At 44.6% G+C, this 27,311-nt stretch overlaps 1 protein-coding gene across 2 annotated transcripts in view; it reads left to right on the top strand.

The window, feature by feature from the left end:
- The first annotated feature begins 1,067 nt into the window (after positions 1 to 1,067).
- The window catches only part of RAB30 (RAB30, member RAS oncogene family), a 39,911-nt gene continuing 13,667 nt past the window's right edge, over positions 1,068 to 27,311 (top strand). The window contains exons 1-2 of one of the 2 annotated variants that reach the window (XM_063394440.1): positions 1,070 to 1,209; positions 1,772 to 1,857. The gene's annotated coding sequence lies outside the window, so the exon portion shown is untranslated. Of the gene's footprint in view, positions 1,210 to 1,771; positions 1,858 to 27,311 lie in introns of both variants that reach the window. The other variant, XM_063394439.1, reaches the window with a different exon arrangement.

Raw genomic sequence — 27,311 nt, forward strand, 5'->3', positions numbered from 1 at the left:
GGGGCACAGCCCCCAGAGCCAGGGACCCGCCACGGCTCCCGCGGCCTCCCCGTTCGCGACCAGCACCGCCCCAGCGCCCACACGCCCCGGCAGCCGTGACCGCTTCACCGCCCGCCCCTGACACACACCCACCGCAGCCGTGCGGCCCCTCCAAGCCCCGGGACAGAGTCCCTCGGGCCCGCTCCTGCCAGAGAGGCGCGGCCCCACCCAGAGCCGGCAGTCACCGAGTGACCATCGCCCGTGACCTTCAGGGCCGCCCTCCCCTACCTGCCGCGCCCCTCCGGCTATTCCTCAGCTTCCCCCTTCTTTCTCAACCGCTCGCACAAGCTCTTTCTTGCCCCTTACACCAAGACAGGACTCCCACCCTTCTCCCTTTTCCGACATCTTAACCCGGCTCTCTGATCGCTCCTCCAGAGCTAAGCGTCCCACGCCATCAACATGGCGGCGGCCACCGCCTCCTTGCCCACCCCGCTCTCCAACGCGGCCGCGCGGCGCGGGCTGTGCCGGGAAATGGAGTCCGCGCCCCGCACGGTGCCGCGCTGTGGCACCGTAAAGAAACTACAAACCCCAGAAGCTCCCGCCGCCAAGGGGCGCCAGCCAATGGCGAGGCGGCGGCGCGGGCAGTGGCCCCGCCCCGGCGGGCGAGAGGGGTGATGTCATTGCCCAGCGGGGGCCGCGGGGGGCGCGCCGCGCGCCGCCGCTCATTGTGCTCGGCCGGTGCCGCCTCCGCTGCCGGACACGGCGGGGGGGCCGCGCTCCCGCTCCTGCGCTGCCTGGGGCGGGCGGCCCTGCGCACATCCCCGCAGACGGCTGCCTTGCGCCGAGCCCTGCAGCTCCCATCCCGAGCGTCCCAGCCCCAGGGTGGCTCGACAGCGTTGCGGTGGGCTGCGCTGCGCTGCGCTGCACGGGCGTTTGGGACTGAACACCCATCCCCGAGCGGGACCGCCGTGCGCCCAACGCCGCTGCAGCCATCCCGGGGAGCTGCCCTGCGCCGGGAGGGTGACCAGCACCCATCCCACTGGAAGCGGGCTGCCGGGCGCTCATCTCCGGGGTCAGCACCTACCCCTGCGTGCGGGGGCTGCGGCGCCCAGCCCCGCTATCCCCAGCGTGCGGCGGCCGGGGCTGCCGCTTCTTCGCATCGCCGCTGACCGGCTCCTGGCTCCCTCCTCGTTTTATGGTCGTGGAGAGGGAGGAAAAATCCCAAACCAGGTGAGTTCTGCGCTCCTCTTGTCATTTTGTGTGCTTTTCGTTGTCCTGTTACCCCCACCCTCCCAGGCCCCCATCTCCCGATGCCCTTCCCCGCACTGTGTGTTCCTCAGCGGGGAGCAGCGCTGCCGGGCGGGACTGCGCTGCCGTTCCCTGGTCCTGCTGAAAAAGGAGGGGCGGAGGGACGGCGAAGGGGGGAAAAAGCCCTGACCCGCTAAATGGTCTCATCCCGCGGAGATGAGTGCCTCTCACCGCCCCTCGGGCCCGGCGGCAGCTCCGCGGCCGCGCCGCGCGTCCCGCAGCCCCCGGGAAACTCCCGCAACTCCGCGATGCTCCGGGCGCCCCGAGCTGCGCGGTCCCGAGCCGCGGGCAGCCCTGCCTTGTTTGTCTCCCTCGCTGGATGAGAGCGGAAAGTAAGATGGATTTTGAATTGCTGTCGTTGAGGGCTGCAGAGCCTGCGAGAGCCGGGCTCCTGAGGACCAGATAAATACCAGGTGTGTTTTAGGGTGGCTTTGCTGCCGTGCGGCTTCGTTGTTTTGACACCGCTGTTCCACCCCTCTTTCAGGGAAACGGAGGAGATTTGAATCCAACTGACTCGCAGTCCTGGCTGTGTGCACTTGGTCCAGATTTCTTTTCCAAGTCACATCATGAGTTAGTATCTTTAAAATTCTTGGCTCGACAGTCTGATGTTTTATGTCCACTTCCAAACTACTGCTCTGATCTTTTTCGCTTCTGTCATAAATACAAGAAGCGCCTCTATTTTAAACTTTGTAGAAACTTTGTGGTCCAGCAGAGCTTCACTGTAGTGTGGCTTTTTATTTGTTTCCCTGTTCCTTGCCATTTGGGAGGTGCAATTCAGATCTTTACTTGAAAAGTGCTAAGATATTAGTGCAACATAACAGATATTTTTTTCTTATTATATGACATCAGAAGGTTTTATCCCCTTCTATAACTAAATTACCTCTGCAATTGCTAGTGGACCCCAGACATCTCTTTCTGTGCTGGTGGCAATGAACTGTGTGCACACAGAGGGGTCCTGCTCGCTTCAAGTCTGTCAGTATCTTTCAGTGCCCTTTAAAGTTAATCCTCACCAAAGCCCGACTTGGAGGCTGTTCTGAGAGCAGCAGGAGAGTGTGCAGCTGAGCTGATATTTTTAATTTTTTTCCTCCCCTCTGCTGCATATTTGCTTCTGCGCTTGTCTTGTGTAACTGGCACTGTGTGTCCTCTGGCAGGGCTCTCCCTGGAATTGCAGTGCTGGGGAGAGGGTGACATGAGTGCAGTGGGGACAATGAAACTCCCTGTTTGGTTTGCTCAAAGTGTTTGTAAACACCCGGGCGGTGTTGGGGTGTCCGCATACGAGGGGTGGTGTTTTACAGCTTGAGTGGGATAAACATGCTGCATCCACACCTCCTTGCACTTATTTTATCTGTGTTTTTTCCTTCCTTCCTCTTTACTACTGACTCAAAGGGGAAGAACAACAGTGCATGCAGGCGTTGCCTTTGGTTGGTCTTTTTTTAACATTTATGTTTCCTGGAATGATGTTTTCCTCTTTATTTTACAAGGGAGGGAACAGATAATCTAATAGAGTGTTTCCCATCGTGGCAGTAAAAGGACAAGTTTTATAGCAGTGATTTTGGTAGCTTGGGATAGGAGGCACTGGATATGAAGTGATAATTTGAAAGTGTAGCCTGGGAATTGTTCTGGGAAATACTGATATAGGAGTTGGTGAGAACAAGCAAAGAATTTGTGGCCAGGGATTTCGCATTTAAAGAATACAATTTTTGTGATGCCCATCTTTTTAAATTCTGTTTTTGTCTTTCCATATGTATATATCTTGAACAAAACAAACATATAAAGCAATACAGATTTTTGTTTTTCAAAATTTATTACATTTGTTGGATTTAGAAAGAGTTGTGACAATGCATGCTGGCATTTTCAAGCTATATTATACTATATCAGGAGGTGGATTAAAAATGTACCTCAGAAATATACACTATTGTATTAATCAGATTGAATTTGACCTTTCAGAAACTGAAATACAGACACATGAAAAGGGACAAAAAGCTGAAAATCACTCAATGATAGCTGTGAAAAAACCCAGATGAGCTGGGGGACTCTTCCTCTTGTCCCACAGAGACCTGAATGCAATGTACATGTTTACTCTGAATCAAGAATTCTCCAAAATGCCAGTTGCTGGAAGCAAAGAAAATATCCCAGGAAGGCAGCACTAAATATTTCCTCAGGTCTTTTACTTTTTTCCTCCGTTTCTTACTGGTGTCCAGTTTCTGAAGGGAAATTCAGGATGAGATGGTCTCATGGTCATACTCTGCAGTGTTTTCTTGTATTTTAGTCCTGTTCCTCATGAAACTGAGTATGATGCCAATTATTGGCTTCTTAGCGAAGCCAGAAATCACACCCTTGCAAATCGGTTTTGTGAGTATCACCTGCGTGCCCTAGAGCTGTGTTAAATTGCATGTCCCAGAATTGTTGCTGCCTGGGATGCTTGGGTGTCACCCAACCTCATGTACAGGGAAACCCAAAGGCTGGTGAGATGTGGGAGCTGGGAAGAGCCAGAGCTGGGCCAGCCTTGCTGACTGTTCAGCTCAACTTTCCTCTTTGCTCCAGAGATAAGCTATGAGAGGACAGGGATCTCTGTAGCTTGGAATTGGAATCTGGGGAGATAGCTGAAGTTCCTGAAGCAAGAAGTGGATGGCTGAAGGTGGCTCCTCAGAGAGGACCTGCAGAGTTGCTTCTCAAACAAGCAAGGGGAGAAAGGCATCTGCAAGCAAACCACCCCATTTGTCACCGTGCTGTGAAAGGGCTCCTCTCTGTTGGCCCATCCATGTGTGCTCTCCATCATCCCAGACCCAGCTGCAGGTGGTAGGTCTTGCTCACAGCCTGAGCTGGAGTGTGGGGGCTCTCTAATGCAAATTGTAGAGAGCTCATGGTTCCAGCTTTGGAGATGCCTTGCTTTGGGTCCTCGCTGGGACAGCCAAGCTGGCATCCATCAACTGGCAGAGTGAGACACTTGCTCTAATTTCTGTGGTGTGTCCCATAGAGGTGTATCTGCAGCTGGGGTTTTTGTGGGTGGAATAGGTTTGTTGGCATTTTCTCATTTTTACATAAAATGTGGCCAAACAAGAAATTGTAATAGCTGGGATCAAGATCGATTCCATGTCTCATTTTAAGGCTTGTTGCCTTTTTTTTAAATGACAGGACTAGCAATTTGAGTGCAAGCCTTGCTCTCTGTGAGTACAGAAGGAAAAGTGGGGAACGTGCTTGGTGCTAGTTTGTGCATGCTGTCAAATAACCACCCAGGCAGTGAGAAAATTAGAGAGATTCATTGCAACAGTGTGGCTGGCATGGCAGGAGTGTGGAAAGTAGCACAAGATGGGCATACCTTGCAGTGGTGAAGCTTTTAGATACTGATGCCTGTATGGATGTTTGCAAAACTTTGGAACAGGAGATTTAGGAGACAGGAAAATAATTTTCTGTATTGCAGATGGGTTTCTCACCCAAAAACATTGGCCCAGTTGGAGAAGTCTTGGGACAGAGATGCTCAGCCACAACTCTGTTTTGGCTGGAGGACAGATGAGATGACCTGAGGCAGTGTTTTGATTGACTTTCTAGTTTCCACAATTTCATTTTGCAGCAAGTCATTTAGCTTCCTGCTCCCTCCCAGTGCTTCTGTCAATAACTAAATTCTCATCTTATTTTTAATGGGTCTCTTACAGTGGCAAAGAAGTGATCTGTCATGTTTGTCATATAGTCCTGGTTGGCCTGTGCATAAATCATGAATTTAAAGTGGGGGGAGAGAAGGGTCAAATATTCCTCAGGTGCTAATATATTGAAAGAATTAGGGCAGAACAAGGATAAAACTTGTCCCTTAAAATAATTGTCAGCTTTTGAACAGTCAATACCACATTGAAGTCTGTTGCTGTAGTTTCATAACGAACCTGTGCTATTAAACATTGGCCCTGCATAAGGTATTAGTGAGATTTGTGTTGTAATGTCATTTGATTTCACCTTGCATAGATAAAAATAATTAGAGGGCTTTGTTGCTTTGAGCTGAGGAGAGATATTTATGTTGTGAACAGCTTGAGATTCACTTGCTATTTGTCATCTCGCTTCTCCTGGAGTTACTGCTCTCACTACACTGCAGAGGTGCACTCTTCCCTAATATACTTAAGGCAAAATTTAAACCTGTTTAAAACCTATTTAACCTAGCTATTAGTTTCCTGAGATAATTAGGGAATACTTGTACAAACAGAGGAGAAAACCTTCAGGAAGGACTCAGGGAATCCTGCTGCTGTCCTTTTAAACATCACAGGATACCTTGTTTGTTTTCTTTCCTTTTAGCAGAAATACTGTCTTTTGAGTACTGCTGAACTAAAAGTTAACTGTAACCTTTAAGTATCTGAATAGTGTTTTCTTTTAGACCTTGAAAAGAGTAATGAGAAGAGGGAAGAGAAGAGGAAGGGGAGGAAAGGCTGTGCTGGCATGAAAAAAGATGAGCTTGTGCATGGTTTCTTAAAAAGATTGTATCCTGCAGGCTGAATTTAAAAGGGGAGGGAAAAAAAAAAAAAAAAGAGGTGTTAGAGATGCCAAAGTACAGAAGTCAAGCAGTGCTTGGGTTACTGTGCCCTGCTAAAGATGCCCTCCATAGAGAGACTTCACACAGGGCCCCAGCAGCTCTCACTGCTGCACTGTGTTGCTTTTCCTCTGCAATGAAGATTCCAAAAACTAAACTCTGCTTTTTTTGATTAAGCAAAGTTACTCAAAGGGCAGCATGTGTGCATTTAAAGTGGGAGTATTTCTTGATACAAATCCAGGCTGTTGTTTGTAAAAGAGAATTGTCATGGAACTACCATCCTGTAGGCTGGTGCTGAGCCTTGATGGCAGCTTTTTGAAACAGTACAGAGAATGAATCTGTGTATGAGAGTCTCGTGTCCCCCACAGTAACAATCATTTGCATGTGCCTTCCTGAGTGTTTTGGACCAAAATCCTTGGGGGAAAAACAACAACAACAACAACAAAAAACCCCCAACAAAACCAGGAGCTTTTATTGCTTTGGCAGAAGGGATTACCCTGTTACCTGGCTCTGTAAGGATGGGACCCCTCTCCAGAGTAATCAAGCAGTTAAAATAGAATTTTTCAGCTGGAAGGAACCTGCAAGGATCATCTAGTCCAGCTGCCTGAACAATTCAGGGCTCGCCATAAACATGTTAAGGGCATTGTCCAACTATGTCTTGAACACCGACAGGTTGGGGTTTTGACCCTCTTTCTAGGAAGTCTGTTGTAGTGTGTCACCATGCTCTTGGTGAAGAAATACTTCCCATGTCCAGTCTGAACCTTCTCTGGTGCAGTTCTGAACCATTCCTATGCATCTTATCACTGGATACCAGGAGGAAGAGATCAGCACCTCTCTCTCCGCTTCCATTGCTCAGGAAGCTTCAGCGAGCAATGAGGCCACCCCTTTTCTCCAAACTGGAGAAGCCCAAAGCCTGTGCTGCTCTCCATAGTGCTCTTCCAGCCCTGACAAAGCTGTGGCGGGGTTGTGCAGGATGTTTCACTGCTTAGTGGGGTGTTGCTGAAGAGACAGCACCAGCTCCAGGGGAACTGCCAAGTGTCCTTGTTCCCACCTGCCTTTTCTCTGCTTGTTTTCCATCTGCCTGAGCCTCCTGCTCCAGTGCAGCCATCCTGGCTGCACCTTCAGGAGCTTGGACACTGCCAGACTACAAATCAATCTGAGGAGCAGGTATAAATGGAGACTTTCACTGAAGATGTGATGCCTACAGGAAATAGATTATTAAAGGTGCTGAGTAGAAGAATTTGTGTCTGGTTAGTAGATCACCTTATGTGAGACATTGAAACACAGGAACTTGTCAAACCCTCGTGTCTTTTCAATGGTCATTCTTTCACTCCAAATAGTCATTTATCCACACATATGAGCCTGATGAGAGATACAGAAAAATCTGTGATCCAGAAAAATCCCAGATCCATGCTTGGGACATAGGTCACTAGCTGAGAAGTGAACGCCAGCATTCAGATTTACAAACAATCAAAGGAAACTTAAAGGATTGTCAGGATTAGAAAAGAGATTTTGGGTTTGCTATGTTGCAAAGAATGCTTTTAGTAATGAGAAGCGGACTTGAAAAATAATTATTAGCACTTCTCTGTGATTTCAATTTCATTGCCTGAACTCAGAGAAATTGAAAATAGATCAGTCAAGGCTTTTCATCTAACAAGTTTTTAAAGAAAAACAGATTTGTGTCTCATTACTGAGAATTTCTTCATGGTGCTTCTAGGGCCTAAAGAGTGGTGTTTTCATAACAATTGTGCTGCATGGGAATATTTACTGAAAATAACATCCTTACTTAAAAACATAGTAAGACAACCTTGTATAACTTGAATTGACATCAAGAAATCCACCATGGCATCTTCATACTGTGTGGTCTTATTTTCCTGTTGCTTTCTGAGGGTAGAAGGAAGTTGTAAATTCCTTGTCCAACACTGGAGATTGAGAGTTTATTATAATACCTATTGAACTTGATTAACTGAGAGAGAGAGTAACTGCCACTTGGAAAAATAATTATTTTTCTATTGTTCTTGCTTTACAGCTATTAACACAAATACCTGAAAAGTAAATGTAAGCTTTCCTGGCTCATTTGGTATCCCTGCTAGTCCTCTGGAGACATCAGATTATTCCACCCTGAGATGAGTAATCTTTAGAGGTGAGAATCAGGTAGCCTGAAATTGTTGTGGGGATGTCAGTTCCTTTTTGCATCTTGAGAAGAAGGTTAAGAGAAATAACATTAGCCTTTTTATTCTTGCATCCCCCCTGAAATTCACAGTGCAGCATGTCCTGTGGAGAAAAGGTATAAATTCAGGTAAACCTGTGGTAAGGAGTTTATTTAAACCCTGGAGAAATCTCTAGCTGTCACAAAAAAGTAAGGGCAGGTTTGGGATTTCCATGTATCTATGGACTGCTTAGGATGTCAGAGCAGTCAGCATCTGGTTCACTGGAGATGTAGCAACGTGTGTGATAATGGCTTTGGGCTCTGCTGTTCTTCTCTGTAATCCCTTTTTCTGTGGCATAATTACAGAAAGTGCTTTTACTCTAAAGGGAATGTTTTGACACAGTTTGCAGCTAATTCCATGTTTTCTGTCTAAAATACACTCAAGTGCAGTGAGTATCTGCACCTCTGCAATTACTCCAGCCTTACTGGCAGTAGCTGGCTCCTGTCTGTAGCTAACAGCAGATTGTGGTATCCTCTAATTTCTCACATATCAAAATATAAAAATCCTTAAATATTTATCTTTATTTTATCCTTAAAAATCCTAAAAATATTGGCTCTTGAGAATGTTAGGTACTTATGAGGGGATTCTTGAACAATGTTGGGTCTATTGAAAAAAACAAACATATAAAGGCTGTGTCAGAGTTACATGTTCCAGCAGCTTGAAACTGTAGAAGCAGAGTCGGTGCCTGATTTCTCTATTGCATTTGTCCTTGTTCTGAACAATTTGTTCCTTCTAAAAAGGGAACTGTGCCCATTCCCTTCAAGTCAGCAGTATTCACATTTCTAAAATGTGGTAGTAGCATTTTTGTGGATTGGTGTGTTTGTGCACACACAGAAAACCCCCAGATAAACACAGGTTTCTGTTAACTCTTTAATTTCAGCAGTCAAACAAGAGTCTAAAGTCACACTCTTAACTCCAGGCTAATGGATTTCTGCTCGACCTATTTAGGAGAAGGAAGCATGAGCATAGGACTCCGATGGAAACTGCTTTGTGGGATCTGTAGGAGTGAAGTCTCATGACCTGCAGTTGGCATTCCCTGAACACCTTGTGCAGGGATGTAGTATATATTCAGTGCAAAAACAATCAGTGTTTTTTAGCAGTTGTTAACTCCAAATTCTGTCTCTTTTGCCTATCACCCATAACTGGAAAATAAATATATCCATATTGTGATCCTGAGGTACATCTCAGTATTTCTGTTAGGTTTGCAAATGTCTTTTGCTACTGCAAAATGTTTCCCTTCACAAGGAAATCTTTTTTTTGCTTTTCTTTAAGTAGCAGTTCTGTTGTCACGGTTCTGCAGGAAAGCTGTGTCTTGGTGCACTTGCACTTAGCTGTGTGGGTCACTGGTCCCTGTGTGTCACCAGGAAGCACTGACAAAAATGTCTTCAAAAGCATGGCTTGTGAGGAGTGTCTGCTGGGTCACACTGGACATCCCTGTGCTGGAGATGCTTGGGATTGCCCTGTCCTGTGCTATTAGAATGGTTATCATGGACCATCCCTGAATTTTCTACTGCAGATGTGAATGTGTTACGGGGAACTTCTAAAGCTCCTTCTCCAGCCGCTGCCTGGCCTTCATGCCTGCTTCCATCATGAGTAACTTTGCCTTGCTCATTGTGAATATTCAGTCTTTTGTCAAGGGCCATCACATTTATATCAGTGTTGTCTCTGACCTGATGTATCTCTGGATTGGGAAATGGCTTGGATAAGTCTGTCTTAAAATTAATCTTTTTTGCTAGGTTAACTTTTTGGGATAGCATCTTCAGGCTGATTTATTTTGCAGCCTTGTGGGTGGTTAGCTGGTATTTACTTATAATAAATAAAGGCATGTTTAAAACAAATCCCCCCTAGTTAAGAACTCGCAACTGAAGAAATTCAAAATAAATTGAGTATTGATTTGCACAATGAAATAACCAAGGAAAACATTCATTGTGGGCTGAAGCTAATTCTGTTAGAATAAATGAGGCTAATTGTGAAATAAATATTAAATAAAGTATCTCATTAAGTTCCGCAGATTTGCAAAAGCTGTCGCCACAGGGAGGAAGAACCTGGCGTGAAGGATTGTTTGTTTACTGCAGCTGTCAGTCATCGTGGGGGTGAGCCTGGTGCATCCATTTGTGGAGTAGCCACTAGTAACCAGGTCATCCTGCTGAAATGTCAGGCTTCTTGCTGGAAAATGTGTGAAACTACATAAAAATTCTTTCCATCTTGTTAGCACATCTCTCACAGTATTTCTCATTTTGCTTGATGACATCAGTTCTTGGAGATACAGAGGAAGGTTTTAAAAATATCTCCTGGGCAATGTTGGGTGATGCTTAGCTAATGAATTTATTGATGTCTGTCTGATACTCCAGAGGGTTGGTCCATTTCTTGTTCTTCCTCTGATGCAGTTTTTGAGTCATTAATCTCTTTATGACTGCTCCTGTATTTTGTGTATAGATTGAGTTTTATCATCTGTGGTAAGGTCTTTGGGATAGAACTTCTGTCTGTTAGTCCCCACTTTCTACAGTAAAAATCTGCAGTTTTCTTCAGTCTGTAGGTGTTACTGCAATGAGAGCTGTAACCTGGGTGGGAATAGGCATTAGTAGTTTTCAGGAAACACAGTCCTTAATTTCATTGCAAATCAATTTATATAATTCACAGTTTCCTCTAGAAATTACATTTTGTACTTTGAAGGCAAGACAACTGAATTCTGCATTTCTCTTGTGTTTATAGGCGAGTTCCTTCTAAACTTTCTGTTTCTCGGTTGCCTCCATGCATAAAATTGAGATAACCTCAGAGGGCTGCCTTGAATATTCATCAGTGATTTATTGTATGCCACTGAAGAAAAGTGTTACCAGCAATGCTAATGAAGTTTATTACTCAGCCCCTCTGCTGCACGTTGATTGGTATTTCAAAGATCTGCAGTTTCCACAATGAGCTCTAGTAAATTTTTGACTGGACTTAGCCTGTAGATGACACTAATAACTTTGATTTATGTAGGGCTTTCCCTTTGGAAGAGCTCCAAAGAATTTTATAAACTGCAATGCAAGCCACAGTGTAAATACTGCCTTAGCAGCCACCAGCTATCAAGGAGGTGCTGTGTGATGGATGTTGCAGTGCAGCTGCATGTGAGAGGATAGCAAGGAAGAAAAGGAGTTCTGCAGGCGTTGGAGGTGACATAAAGGGAGAAGTAAGAAAACAAGCAGCCACCACCTGAATTCTGATTTTTATCTTTGACATGATTGATTCTTATAGATCAAGTGACTCTCATGTGGAAGGTGGCATTTTGTCACAGCCTCATGGTGCTGTGATACTGGCTCAGTTTAAGTCAAGCAGAACAAGCCCTGCTAGCTACCAGGGTTTTCTTTTACGCAGAGCGTGTGTGTTTCTGGATGTCTTAATTCAAATATTGGCAATGTGTTCTCAGTGTCTCCTCAGGCTGGTGTGGCTGGCTCTGTGATGTTCTCGTCTCACAGAGGCAAAAGGCACTGGAGTTTGCCCTGTATGTGATCCAAAAGACCTGAAAGCATCCTCTCTTTACTCTTAAGCTGATGTCCCATTAACCCTAAAGCCTTTTAGAAAGTGTAAATAACTTTGCTAAGATCTTGGCTTGGAATTTGTTGTGTTCAGTTGGGTTTGTTCACTGAATGGTGAGGCCTTGGCTTTTTCCCCTGAATCACAGGTGCCCAAGCTGTGTTGTCTAAATAACATTATTGTTATTTTAGGTCCCAGAGACCATCATTAGAGGGAGATAGCAGAGTTAGAAGTGGGTCATTTTGGTTAATTCCTCAAAGGTGTAAGGTAAAGCAGTGCCACCATGCACAATATAATCTGCCAGACCAGTTAGTGTTTTAATGGAACTAGGCACAGGACTCAAGGTGTCAGATCATTTATTAGTAGAGAAGTGGTTCAGCTTTTCTGTCCCATGCAGGAGCATCTCTTTTAGAAGGGTTTTGAGCACTTTCAACTCTGCTAGCTGGGTGCTGCAGCTTCAAGGGCTCAGAAGCAGTAGATGGAGGTCCAGAAACCAGAGTGCACAAATGAGTAGCTAGAACTGGAAGCTATGATTGGAACAGTTGGAGAAGAATTGGAGGCTGCTAAGTGTGCTCTTGGTTGACAGGCACCAATGTCCTGAACAACCAGCCAGCTGTAGCCAAACAAAAAAATGGCAAGAGGAGAGGTCAGCCCAATAGTGACAGTGTGGAAGCTGATTTTGGGCTCATCTCAGCCACCTGGGGATCAAAAGAATTGTAGCGATGATATTGTTATATAAACTTTTGTTGAAACACTCTTTTTTTGAGTAACTTCTGAGCCTGTTGGCCAGGTTAGGTTCTTGTAAAAGCTTGTTTTCCTTAGAAAACAGGGGTGAAGTGTGTGTAATGCTTTGAGGAGCCGGGAGCTTGTTGAATTCAGATGCTTGTTTGGCAGTGCTGGTCTGAAGATTGCCTGGCATGGAGCAGAGGTCGCACTGTATCATGTTTAGGCTTGATCTGGGCAAATGAGTATTTCTGTTGGAGCACCTAATGGGAGACCTCAGCAGTCAATAGAGCACAGTTTGTGGCTTGGCTTTCTGCCTGGCTATAGACTTACACCAGTCTTTACAACACATGCAAAACGCAAAGTGTAATTATAGCCTGGTGGATGAATTTATATTTTGGACATAGTCTGGTACTGGGACTATTTTAAAGCCACAATGTCCAGGATTCTGGTCTTTCTAGATATTTAGTTCTGTGTTTCCCTAGGCCATGCCATTAAATATATATAGAGATAGCAGTCAATGAGTGCATTAATGTTTAATCCAGTGCATTTTTCAGTTTTAGGATCCCATTCATCCATATTGCTGTAATGGATTCCTCCTGGAAATGCTGTGGTAATTAGAGGAGAGAATGATTTGCAAGCAGTACTGTGACATGTGTAACCAACTTGTCTTGTTTTGAGCCTTTCATTACCTTAGATTATGACTATAATTGTGTACCATCTCAAGGAGGAGTGTGAACTTGCCATTTGCATGTTAATGGCACTTTGTCTGGGAAGGTGCTACAGGGATTCAAGCAGTGCTACGCAGAAAAAGTAATGTTCCCAGTAAGCAAACAATTTTGATGGTTAGTGGTTCAGACACTGGTAATAATAAGGGTCTTTTTTCTTCTGGTACAGCAAATGCATTTTTCAAATGGGCAAGACAATTGGTATGGTTTAGGAAGAGAATTGTTACAGAGAACTCGTTCCTGTAATCAGCATCTGTCTCTTCTTAGGAAAGAAGAAAGTGTGTGCCCTTTTGAAAGGGAGAATGCATTAACTGAGTCGTAGTATGTGTTGTGATACATAGAGATACATGGGAAAAGCTGTGTGCTGAATGAAACTCAATGGCTTTCTCATGTGCAAGAGATGTGAAGCTTGTTTGGTGTTTGAGGGCTTTGTCCAAGGCTCTGACATTTTACTCTCCAACTTCTACTTTTAAAAAGGAGCATCTGTGACTTTATCCTAAGCCTGAAGTGGGCCTCAGTGTGTGATTGAGGTTGTTTGTCCTCTTGCAGAGAACAGGCTCATAACAGCTATTTTGGCTGTTCCTGGGAAAGTAGACTCTCCATCACACTTCTGCTTTTGTGTGGGAAGGGCTCCTTCTGAAGTCACAGAAATCCCTGTAAATATCAAAAATGCATCTTGTGTCACATTTCAAATCCTTCATAATTCCCTACTCTCCTGCTGTTTGCAAGAAACCCAAGCCACATGCTTTCATCTCACCATCACCTCTCAGCCTGATGGATCCAAGAGGAATTGCCATTCTCTGTAGGTCAGACCTGGAGGAAAATGAGTAACGTGGGCATAACAGCCTAAGATTTCCATTTAGGAACAGTTGGATAAGCCTCAAGAGGGGAGACCTGCTGCTTTAAATTGAGAGTGACCACTCAAGTGAGCTTTCTTCTGCCTCCTGCCACTGTACATTGCAGCAGCATCCCGTGCTCCATCATTGCATCCACAGTAGCTGTCAATGGCAAAATGCAGTTTCCACCTGGCAGACCTCAGTGCTTTCTGGTGGGTGACTACAGGTTGTGATCACTAAGAGGTAGGGAAAGGACAGATAAAAGCAGTATTTTTGAGCAGGGGAAGGCTCAGTGAGTGTTTTCAAGGAGACCAGCTGTGGGGGGGGGGAGAGCATGGTTGACAGGGCTGCTTTTGCTTTAAGGATAATTAGTGGGATGTAGGCTCGGCTGTAAAATGATTGTGAAAAGTAATAACAAGGAGCTGGAGCCACAGAAAGAAGAAAAACTGGAAACCCTGAAAGTGGTTGACAGGCACAAATTGGGCAAATTTTGCTTTAACAGGATCTCTTTTTTTGTGTGGGGATGCCAGTGATCCAGGATGAAATCTATCAAGGCTAGAGAGGTACAATTGCAATAAACTGCAATAACTGAGATGTGAGAGGATGCTGGATTGGATTGATCCCAAAGGGATTTTTTTTTTTAGAAGGCTTCACTGCTGTACTTCTGCAGGAAATAATTCTCTTGCCAGCTGAGACTAAACCAGTTCTTCATATGAGTGATCTGTGTGAACAGCAAAGGTGCAGGTTGGTGAGGCTTTGGTTGGGAAGAGAAGGGCTGTTCTGTTAGCAAAGGGAAGAGAGGGTTTAAGAGAAGCTGGATGGTGTCTGTTTTAAGCTGGAAATCTGAAATCTTCTTAGGTAAGTATCAGCTGCTTGAGAACTGCACCAACCAGTTCAGTTGCAGCACATAGCACATTAAATTAGGATAGAAAGCATTTCTGGTCAAGTCTGGGGACAGAAGTGCTAAGGCACTAATGGCTAGGAGAGAATTTGGATAGTTGCAGAGCAATGGGATGTGGCCTGTCTGCTTGGAGAAATGGTGAAGACCCCAGGAAAGGCTGGCCCAACATGGATAGTCTGTCCTTCAGCACCTAGGAGTGAGTGGGAAGAGAAGGTAGAAGAAAATATTATCTTCTCTGTTCTGGTAGCTATAGCTTTTATACAAAACTTCATTCAAAGGGGAAATTTCCTGAATATGGTACAAAAATAGTTCCCATGGAAAAATACCAGCCCTATTATAACTTCCTTGGCAGACAAAGACAAAAATGCACATAGAGAAAATGATGATACCAGGGCAGAGGAAGGTGGATATTGAGAGTGCAGAATGAAAAGATACTCATCAGTGATAGTAAAGAAAAGCAAAGCAGAGTTGGGGACGTCAGCAGGGAAAGAGGCTGGAGAGGTAAAATAGTTAACAAAGATAACATGAGGCATAGGTCTGGTTTACATGGGGCTATTCCTGAATTTTTCTTTTTGGACAAGTCAGCTGATCTGTTACTTTTCCCCATTTTGCCTCTGTGTACAGAGTGCTCAAAGATGGACAATAATTCTTAGTAATTTTTCTATAGTACAGAGTCTAGTCAGGCCATCAGCTCTGAATTCAAGTTTTATCGTGATACAGGCTTGAAGTTACTGTTAATGATGAGGAAAGGGGAATGTGTACATACTATTTATGAGCAACTTGCTCTCCCTTTAAAATTTAAAGGATGTACAAGGGGCTGGGTGTTAGGTGGAAAGTGTGCTCACAGTAGTTAAATTTTGAGTGAAGCTTTTGACTTCTTACTGCAACCTTTTAAAAATGCCACAGTCTACTTTCGATGTGGTAGACCAAAAAAAAAGTGATATAGTCTCTCAAAGCACAACTCACGTGTTGTTGGAGTCCATACAACCTTCTGTACAACCTGGTATAAAGAAAACTCTTGTCATGCACATGAAGATACCAACAAGGAGAAAATAACAAAACAGAGGAGTCCAACAAGTGTGTAAAGCAGAGACACCACCCATAGGAGGTCTGCAACACTCCTCTGGTGCTCTTACATAACCCAGCTAATGTTTGACTTAGTTTTATGGTCAGTGTTGGTTGTTACAATGAATGAAGTAATAATTTACTTTTATTCTAGATTACATGTTTAATCGTGGCTTCCTAATTCCTATGTACTTATCACCACCAGGCTCTGGATGTGTCCAAGAGTGTATTTGTGTTGAGAGTGAAGGGAAAGATGTTTGTAACCATGCTGAGACTTTATTTTGCTGGCTTTGGAGCAGACAGGAGTGGACACAGACCTGGTCCAAAAAACATGCGTTGTCTTCACTAACTGCTGAAGTGTAATAAATATGCAAAAATTACCCCAAACACAGTGTTTGCTGTGTGACTCCCCATTATCTGCAACTCTTGTATTGGGAAGTCTCACTTGGTGCTTGCCCAGTTTTGTGGCAAGGGAGAGAAGAGGTTATCCAGAAAAGAGACCCAAATCAGTTTCAGGGAGCACTTGGAGCTGCTGGCTGTAACTTCAGGCAGTATGTGAGGCTCCTTCTGAGTAGCATCAATACAGCTGTGAACCAAAGCATGGGGTAAAGTGAATCCACAGTGAAAACTTGCATCTATCCACTGGAGATGAAGTTCTTCACTCCAAATGCTACACTGGCTTTTTTTGGATGTGGAATACTTGGCTTTGCCCCAAGCCCACCTACATCACTATGCCAAAACCATACCTAAATCCCTGTCCCCTTGCATTGCACCACAAATGGGATCTTTGACCTTTAATGTCTAATATTCCCTGTTTGTCGTGGGTTGTTTGGTGCTTTTGACAGTGAACTGAAAGCCTATTTGTGACTTAAAAATGCATGTTCTGTTACACGTGCATGTGTTAGCTGGGGCTGTAGTGACTGTTGTTCAGGCTGGCACTGGAATCTGATTTATGCTCAGGTTTGAATTCAGATTCCCAGATCCAACACACAGTCTTGCCGGGTTGCGCACCTCCTTTGCAATTTTAAAAACAGAGGGTGTTCTAACTTTTGGCAGAGATAACTTCATGGCTTTTATCTCTGTAGGTAGCTGGCAGGTGTCATTCCAGAGTTAGGGATAGTTTTCTGCCATTTGTTCTTCCCATCTTTCCCTCTGGGCAGCATTTTTCCTGCCCTTTCTTGCTGTGCTGGGCAGGGATGCTCCTCTCCGCAGTGCGGCTGGCTGTGCTCATGCCTTGGTGCTCCAGCAGCATCTGCCTAGATATCCTTAGCCCAGATTCGTCCCCTATTCTTCTGTTCTTCCTGTTTCCCCTGTCTTTTCAACCTATAAATCTTATTTCTTCCTTTTATAATCATAACCTAAAATTGCCTCATGGTTTCTTTAAAAACTCCTCTTTTGTCCCCCTTTAAACCTAGATTTTTACAGCTGTAACGTGTTTCCGTTCACCATCATCTGTAGCAATTGAGAGTTCTGCCAGCTAAGCAAATATCCCAGGCCAGATGAAGCCAGTTTTACAAGCCTTGTCACTCTGCCTGGATTCTTCACCACCACAGCAGCTTTTCTTTTGCTTTTTGTCATACATGTATCCAGTGGTTGAAGTTGCCTCAATTTCAGTTGTTCTGCACATGACAATTGCAGAGACACTGAGGAGCCTAGGCTACATATTAAGAGGGAAGTGGTTTTTTCCTTTGGAGAGAAGCTAAATAGGTTGCAGGAGAGAATAGTTTGAAAACGTAGTTCGTAGCTGGAATTCTTATGTTCTTGCTGGACTTAGCTGACTGCAATAAAATTGTGCAAGTAATTGTAAACCCTCTGTTTTCAGAGAGAAAACCGGAAAGTTTTTTAGCTTTTTATGAAATCTGCTTTTAAAATTAAGACTTAAGATAATGCTTTTGTTCAAGTTCCTTGCACAGAGCTTTGCAGGATGCGTGGATTTGGGCTTGCAGTGCCATTTCAGGGCAGTACTGATGACTGTTGCCTTGGAAAGAATAAAATCTAAAGTGCCATATAGGACTTGCCCTACAAGCAGTCATCAGCAGAGCCAAAAATCTTCTCATATTCTGTCTTGTGGCTTTGGTCTTCACCTCTTTTACCTGCTAAGAGGATAAATATGCACCAAAAAAAGGGAAAAAAAAATCTATTCTGTTCCCGGGATATCTGACTTCAGTCACATATAGTATAGAAATACATACAGAAGGAACTGGAAATAATACAGAGTTTCTACAGAAGTCTTGTCTTTGCTTTACACAGGCTCTGTTAGACATGACATCTCTTTAGAACTCTTGACAATTTGCTGTGCAATGGGAGCTGTTGTTTGTACATTGCTTTATACACGGTGGGAGTGTGCTGTGCTGGAGGGCAGCAAGGCTGTGCAAACTGAAACATGATGTGAGGGAATTCTTTATTTCGCCAAATAAAAGTGCCTTATGTTGAGTTTTGAATTACAAGTAGTAGTTTTGGGTAGACTGCCCATTTTGTTAAAGAACAAATGGTGCTACACCAAATAGTTTTGAACAAAATTGGGAAAATGCAAGGGATGAACAAATGTGAAATGTGCCTTACCCCCATAAGCACAGTCTGTCTGCCTCATACCATCTCAGTTGTCAAGCTCTATCCTCTAAAGGAAAGTGTCTAAGCATATAAGTATTTGAAAAGCTGAAAATTCAGTCTTTTTTGTGACTGAAACACTTTTCTTCCTGGATTGTGTGTCAAGATCTTGAAGACCTGACTGTTCAAGCTGTAGCCTTGAGAGTATTGCTAAGTCTCCAAGTCAGGATGGAAAATATTTGCTCTGTCACATCCTTTCAACTTAAAGTTGTAAAACTGTGGAGTGTCCAACAGCGTCAGCCTGTTGTTCTGTAGTAGCCGAAGAGAACTGGTCTTGCTTGGGTTTGGTTTTCTCTGTTTCCCTTTTCCTTTCGCAGCATGCCGTCGGATTCCCCTGTGACCCATGCTCTCGCCCTTGCCCATCCTTCCCACAGCCACCCACAAGCACAGCAATCCAGGAACACTCTGCACCCTGAACCTCTGGGGGGCTGAGTGTGCCAGCCAGCCACCCTGGCAGGGAGGGCGTGCCGCAGGACCAGCGAGATGAGGGGTAGTCTGCCTGGAATCCTCCACGGAAAAATCACGTTTTCTGTGTGTTTGGCTTATTGGATGGGTGAAAGAGCAGAGTTCTTCTGTCCCTTGCCTTGTGATTGCATTCCTGGTAACTTCAGGAACCTGAATGTTCCATCTCCTTAGTGTGGGTAAGAGTTAATGTGAGGCTTGCCGATACAATTCAGTGTTGCAGCTGGAGTTATTGTGGGAATCTATTTATCTGGCCCTGGATACAAAGTGACCTCGTTCTGGTACTTGCAGCCTGTAATTGAAGGTGGGTGTCTCTCCCGCAGTCCTGCAGGCACAGCCTGGCCGGGGAGGAAGGACAAGGACCACTAGCCTTCCTTCTGTCTCCTATCCAAAAGGTAGCAGATCCAAATTAGTGACCCACGTGCTATCTCATTGCCTTTAGCTAACCTCTGTGGGTGTCCCTGGTTACGGGTGAGTTGTGTGCAGCAGCGTGGTTTCGCTGTTGCGATGAAGGTCCTGCAGTGCAAGCTCTGAGGCCGGGCCTTTGGGAGGATGAGACCCTCGCTGTACATGCACAGCCAGCGTTGGGTGCAGTTTGGAACACAGCTGCTTTTTAGGGAAGATCAGGGAAAGAGCTTGTGGCTTTCCTTAGAGAAGGGGCTGCTCTCCAGCCAGCTGCCCATCTGTGGTGGTGCAACTTCTGCTCCCCCAAGCAATCACAGTGAATGGGGATGTTGGAAAAAACCCAACCCACGGAGGAGCACTGCTTACCACACTGGACAATAAACATTATTCCTTAGGGTCCTGTTGTTCCTGCTAGACACGAGTATTGCACTGAAGCCCAGGAGGGGAAGTGCTGGAGAGAAACCGATGAACTAAAACCTGGTAGTGAAATGAGAGATGTAAATGTGCTGTGGGGATATCCTCAGCTTCCCAGATTTTTAGCATGTAGTCAAAAACAAAAGGCAGTGTGACTGGAAGGAGCAGGCTCCTTGGGGACCTGCTTTTGAAGTTACAGCCAAATTATCTCCCTATATTTAGAAAATCTACTGTAATGAAAGATGTGTGATGCTGGTCATGCAGGCAGGGCACAAGGTGCTTTGGATTGCCTGGGTGGGAGCTAACACTGGGGTGTCTTTGCTGCTGTTACCTGTCTGGCAGATTAAAACTCACACAAACACCCATGGTTCAGGCTTGCTTTGAGAGCACAGGAAAACATACCTGTTGTTGGACATGTGGCTAGAAATGGCATGGTGATGCTGAGTGGGAGCAGAGGAGGGGGCTCACACTGCTGCTGGCCTCTCTGGCCACGCTGTGCTGGCAGCCTCCCCTGGGAGCTGGGGCTGAGCCCTCATGGAGCTGAGACCCCCCTTGCAGCTAGTTCAGGCTCCCTTTGGCAGGCAAGAAGTCACCACATCCAAGAGCACATGATTTTCATTACCCGCGCCTGAATGTCTGCTGGGGCTGAATTGCCTGGATCCCCGGGAGCTGCTCAGTAAGAAGCAGCAAACATTTTCCCTGGGAAGGAGCAGCTGTTTATATATAGTGTGCAGTGGGTTCATGAGTGATTATTAGGAAAACATGCCTTTCTAGTCATAAAAAAGGGCATTTTTGTTGTTTCCTTTCCCCTAAAACAGGCAAGTTGGAGACTCAGGGATTTTCATTTGCCATGACAACCGATGAAACTGCCAAGCCATGTGATATCTTTATCCTTCCTATGATGAAATTTTTTTTTTTTAATTTTTTAAGGCCATGTTGCTAACAGTTGGGAAACATCAGGTGTTGTTTGCTTTTCTCATGTAGATTAGTCAGGATTTATTTTGCATGTTTTTATTTAAGAGCTGTAGAGAGCTGGAGGGTATTGATATTTCCCTGATGTATGGACAGTATCTTAGTTCAGAATTGCTGTATTTTACTAAAATCTTCCCCTCTCTGCCCCCTCCCCCTTTGAGACAGGACCACTCAGCAATAGCACTGACTCCCACAGGACAAAAATTATCATGGGACCCATCAGTGCACTGAGCAGTGATGAGGTTCAGAGCCTTGGAGATGTTGGTTTACACTGGATACAAATGTCTTAGAGATTATGAACCAATAAATTTTTTCCTGTTCTTATGCCAGGGCAAGGTTTTGCAAAGGCAGAAAGTGTGATGGGTGTGACTCTTGATGCTTGGTCCATGTGAGAGCTTCCCTTGGCTCTAGGTCTGAGCACTTCTCACTAACCCAGAGCCTGGTGGTGGTGTTGCTGTCAGCAAAGCTGAGTGCCAGCATTTATCCTCTCTTTTAAAAATTGCTGTCTTCTATTTAGGAATTTCCTCAGGGTGCCAAATATAGATTCAACACACACACAAAAAAAACAAGCCCCACAAACTCAAAGCTCAACCCCAAAAACTGCTCTGTTGCTAAGGAATAAAAATAGGTGATCACCAACATGGTGCTGACGTGCCAAGCTGTGTCCCCATGACCGTGCAGCTGCGAGTGCAAAGGTCCCTGTCCCAGTGGCAGCACACGTCATGTTGGCATCAGTGTCTGCAAAGGACTGGCTGTTGCTTGCTTTAAGTAAGCAAGAGGAAGTAAATTTTGTTTCCTAATCTTAGTCCCAAAGATATAAAAACTTCAGAGGGCTGCTGCCAGGAGATAGTAGTAGTATAGAAAAAAATATATACATTTTTGTGTGCTATTATCTATAATATAGCAATTTCTGTACTGGAAGAGCCCTGAGACATGGGAACGTATTTTTTGAACAAAACCGCCATTCTTTAGGAGACCTTGGGCTATGTCACAGAGTGGATGGTCATTGATGACATCAGAAGGGTAAACATTGGTGCAGCAGAAGCTGCAGTTGTGCCTTCACCTTCTCTCCAAATGCAAATCTCTCCCTGCAGATCTGTGCAATAATTTATTAACCCATGTGGCTGGAAATGGGGAGTAGCTGAGCTGGGTGTAGAGGTGTGCTGAGGTGGAGACACGATTTATCTGGGCTGGAGAGATGCTGTGGCCAGTGCCATCTTCTAATATGTGTGTGCATGCACAGGTGATGCCTGGTTTTGTAGGGCCCTGCCTGCTTAGTCCTCCAGGTACTGCTTGCTGCATCAGCTCTAAACAATAAATCTCAACGACCCTGGAACACAATTTTTAAAATAATGTTTTCAGAGTTTGTACTTCTAGGTGAGCTGTTTGACTAATGTCCCTGCAGTGGTAGGAGACCTGGAGCAGAAAGCTTCTGCTGAAGAGCTGCCTTTTTGTGTTTAAGGATTTGTTTTAGTGCCAAATTTACCCCCTGCAGTTTCTTGAATTGCAGCTGGTCCAAGGCTGAGATGAGGTTTTAACAGCAGATAGCTGCCCTAGAAGATTAACTGTACATTTGCAGTGGTGTAGGGTAAATAAAAACTACTGTAACCACCTGAAGCTATAAGGGGAACTGAAAATAGGCTGTGTTAGTGTGTGAGCTAAAATGTAACCAAAACATGAATATTGTTCCTTACCTTCTGAGGAGACCTGTGATACCCTTATAAAAATCTTACTCGGGAGCCATGATATGAAGTTACTGAGATACTCAAGATAGTAAACATACTGCTTTACAAAATTAAATTCTGTAACCCAGGCTGTAAAATTTAATTCTGCTGTCCCACCCTCAGGGTTTTTTTCCCCATCTGGGTTGGGTCTCTCCTGCAGCTGTCTGGAGCAGGCAGGGCTGGAAGCTTTCCCTTTGGAAACATCTTTTTAAGCCAGTCCTGAAGCTACACCCAAGTCTCTATTGTTTCTACTTTCTTCCCTCTCTGAACAATTTGTTTTCATGAAACATCTGCTGCTCTGGCAGATACCCACAGTTCAAGCTGTACTGCAGAGTTTCTCTGCAGAAATGCAAAGAATATTCCCTGCCAGATCAGTCACTTGCCAGGCAGGATGGCTGATCCCAGCTGAGGGGTTCCTATCAGATGAGACCATTTTCAGAGGGGAAGACTTCTTAGAGGGCACATACAATGCTTGAGCTGGTAGTGCAGTTCCATTAGGAAGCTGAAGCATTGTGTGCATGGGCATGCCTGGTACAGGTAAAATATGCTTCCCATCTGGAAATAGGAGGTGGTAAATTGAAGACCACTGGGGCAATAATCAGCCTAGGAATAGGTCAGAACTTGAATAGGAATAGGTCACCCCAAACTTGACTTTAGTGGCAGAGAAGGCCCCTGGTTTGGGATTCCAAGCTCATCTTTGGAGGCAAAAGCCTGTAACACTCAAATGTATTTTATTCCTCCTATCCTATCACTTCATGTTCTATCACTTCTAGATAATGCTATCAGTTCTAGATAAGAAACCATCCCTTAAAAGGCATAACAGAGGCAGAAATCCTTCCAAAATGCTAACGTGCTGTGGCAAAGTGCTGCCTTTCCTGCTGTGGTGGCCCAGGTGTGATGCACAGCTCACACACGATGTTGCTTGTGAGGAGGGAGCCTCCAGCTGAAACACAGGGTCACTTCTTTATTTCCTCGTGTAAGTTGAAAAATAAGCACAACAAAGAACTGTTTTCCCTTAACAATTCACCTCTGGAGCAGTAGGTTGCCCTTGAATTAGGGGGCATGCCTGAAAGTCTTGCCTGGGAGTGACAGCCACCTTCTTGAGTCAGCAGGAAGCAGCTGCCCCTGCAACCCAAATGCAAATGACTGACTGAAGATGGTTTGCTTGAACTTTGCAAATTAATGCCCTGATAATTCTGTGCTTGTTCCTGGATAAAGTTCCTTTAAGCAATTGTCTTGAGAAGGCTGCTTCACTGCACTTCACACTGTAACAAAATGCGTGAGAGGAGCTGGTTAGGGGTTGAGGTCCTCTCAATGAAGGGTTATTGTAGAATCCTAGAATGGTTTGGGTTGGAAGGAACCTTAAAGATCATCTGGTTCCACCTCCCCTGTTATGGGCAGGGAACCTTCCTCTAGATCAGGTTACTCAGAGTCTGATGCAACCTGGTCTCAGACACTTCCAGGGAGGATTTTCACCGGTCCCTTCCAACCCATACTAGTATGGATCTATGATTTTTATCTTTCTCATCTTTCTTTGCATCTGATGCTGGTGTTGCTAATTTATTACTATTAGAATATTTAAATTACATGTTTATAATATAATATATAGATTATATTTAAATACATATCACTTTATATATAAAAATGCATTTTGGAATATATTTATATATTCTATATTTAGACTTCAGGTATGATATATCTGTCCCAAGCCAAAACCTTTTTTTTTTCTTTAGGACACTGTTGATTTGGCACAGCCTGGCCTTCACCAATGGCATAGCATTGACATGGCATGGCAGAGGAGCATCATGCCCAGGGAAGCCCAAGCTGTGAGGTACCAAGCACAGCCCAGACCTCAGACATCCAAAAGTGCAATTAGCTGACATTTAATTACTTATTATTTCTAATAGGTTTGATGGAGAAGTGATCTAAATCCCAGTAAATCACAAGCTTACTTAAGCAGAAGTGAAGAGATGGAAATAATGGCTTATTTTTTTTCAATTAGGAAGCATTCTTGCTAAGTAAAACCTTATTAGATTTTTTTTATTTTATTTTGTTCATACCACAGATTCTGACACAAAGGAAACAAGATGGTCAACAGCAGTAAGACATGTCACTGCAGTTAAAACTCAAGAAAATTTTCTTGGATAGTCTGAGTTATGAAAGTGTATCAAAGGCACATAGTCATATTTCACAATACATTTATGATTATGTCACTGCTAAATGACATAGTTACACTTGTGCTAATTCTGCACTTGCAACCTCATTTGAGTCACGATGTTTCTGTAAATACTTTATTGAAATTCTTTAGTTGTGATAGCTTTTCGTGTATATTTTCAAAAATGATGGTGTCAAGCTGTCTAATCCTCCAAGTTTTTAGTAGGACCTTGTCACCCAGTTTAAAACTTTTCCACATATGATCATGATGCCACTCAAACTCCTGCCAGCCCAGGAAATTAATGCATCAAGAGACTTCTTTGCTTTTTCATATTTGTCATGCACAAGCCTTTATTCCAAACCAAGGCTTTATTTCTCCCCTGTTCACCTCCTTGTGAGGTGGGCAGCCTGCACTTCACTGCTTGTAGTTGCACTGTCCTCAGAAACCTTGTGAGATACACCTGGGGTTCAGCCTGATCTTGCATCTAGTTACTAAAGACATAAAATCTCATGTAAGCTGCTGATGTGTTCCCCCATTTTAGTGGCTCAGGTCTCGGTGTGGGATCTTTATTTCACATAGAGAGCTGGACTTGGTAAGCTTTCCTGGCTTTTCCATGCAAGAAATGTTTGTTACCTCTTGGCTGTAGTTTAAAAAATAATTTTGTTGTGTTATTTTTTTTTCCCCGTTTGGGAAGAGGCTGTTGTTTTTGAGTGGATGAAACAGCATTTTTTGGCTGGATTTCTGGAAATGCAGTTTTTTCCACACTTGGAAGTCAGCCTGTCTGCTGTTCTGGCTGTAACTGCTTCAACACACAAAAGCATTTTGCTGCAGAGTGTACAGCTTGGTGGTCGCAGGATGTGCTAAAATGTAGCCAAGACCAAGGGAATGTTTTGAGCGTGCAGTATTGTCCCCATTTCCAGGCATGTCTTCAAAGATGTTTATAAAAGCGTGTGTTAATATTGCACCAACTTTTTTGCAGTTAAAATGCAGGTTCTGACAGTAAATGGAGTGTCAGGCTGTTCTCATGACTGTATCCTGAGTATCCTGGGGCTGCTCGTACGTAGTTTGTTCAGACACCATTGAGGCATTGTGGCTGTGCATGCCAGCAGGATTTTTTTTAATCCTAAAGAAATTAATTTTCTGTTTAGCATTTTGTAACTACTGCGTGTAATTCATTATTCCTACGTGACACAGAAACTGATTAGTTTCTGTGTGAGGAGAATTATTATTGATTAACAGTCAAATTCTCAGATGTGTGATGGAACATAACTTGCTGTCTGCAGGTGATATTTAGCACCTCCGTGGCCGTTTCCCATACCGATGTGCACAAATGTCTGAGTCTCCTCTCCCTCCAGGAGGTGGGAAAGTTAGATGAGAACACTGCACCAGGCAAGCTGTGAGTTGCCTGATCTCTCCTGAAGGGTCTTTGGTGGCACTGAGATCCACAAGGATGTGTCCAACCCAAACACCTTTCCACCATGCAACCAAAAACGATTAATGATTGTGTTAATGCTGCTCTTGACAGCAGTAGTAGCAAAGCCCTCCAGAAGACTTCACTCAGAAGTGGAGAGCCTGGACACAAAGCCTTTTCACCAGGGATGCCTGGAATGTGTGAAAATCCAAAGTTTGTTCCTGAGTGTGAGATCTGTAACCTCTGGTGTTAAGCCAAGCAGGCAGATGGAGAGGGCAGTCTGCAGGCAGTTACCTCTGAGTCCAGCCATGCGCTGCGGTGAGGCTGTCTTGTGTTCAGTGGGACCACCACAGCAGAGCATCCTGTTCTCTGGAGCTCTGGCTCCAGGCTCTTCTTTGGGATGATACTGGTGCTGGATTTACCTGCTTGTTCTGTGGTGAAGCAGCTGTAATTGCTGGTCACTGGGTTCCTCTGTGGTACCTGCACAAGCTCCTGGAGGCCAACTCATGTGTGAGCCATGACCTGAGCAAAGTAGTTCAGTGAGCTCCAAATTTTCCATGGTGGCAAAAGAGGTAAGGGGAAGGCCTGTATGCTCTGTGTGGTCATTGATCCAAAACCCCTCAGCTTCAGCTTTTTATTTATTTATAGAAATATATCTGTGGGATAAAACATACATCTGATACGTGGCAACTTGTGCTTACTCAGCTTGCTTGGTTGCTGTAGGAGAAACATCCTGAGTGAAGCATTGAGGAGCATGAATCTCTCTATGGGGTAGAGCTGAGGTTTTCAACATCTGTTTTTTTTCCAGATGCACTTTTTAAAACACGTCTAGACTTTTGAATGATCAGCAGCTCATCAGCCAATGTTGCTGGGTCTGCCATGCATGGGGAAGCCCCGTGCCTCCCTGCACGATGTGCATAGTTGCGTGATGCCTCCTGGAAGTGTTGGATGGATTTGTTGAGCGCTGTTGGGACCTTTTCCCTTCCTTGAAGAGGTATTTTTAGGATTACCAGAGCACAGGCAATTGGATTTAGCTCACCTGCAATGGCAAGTGTAGTGGGAAGAGTTGAGAGATGTCAAGCTCTGCAACCCCAAGTGCCTGCCATAAGTCTTTCTCCCTTGATTTTGGAAAAGACGTTGTTGGACTTTTAATGTTGCACCATGCCCAGAGCATGTATCCCATGGACTTGTGGTTTTGCCACCATTGGCACAGAGGTATGCATGATCCAGACTTTCTTGGGAATGAAATCTCTCTTAATTTTTGTAGTGTGAACGGAAGTGAAATTAAACCCTATGGAGATGAGGAGTGAGGAAGGTGGGCAAGGAAGCAGAGGGAAATCCAGCCATTTGCAGAAGGGCATGAGCTGGGCTCATGCTTGCTGAGTGCA

This window comes from Prinia subflava, chromosome 3 (assembly GCF_021018805.1).
Source record: "Prinia subflava isolate CZ2003 ecotype Zambia chromosome 3, Cam_Psub_1.2, whole genome shotgun sequence".
Lineage (NCBI taxonomy): Eukaryota > Metazoa > Chordata > Aves > Passeriformes > Cisticolidae > Prinia > Prinia subflava.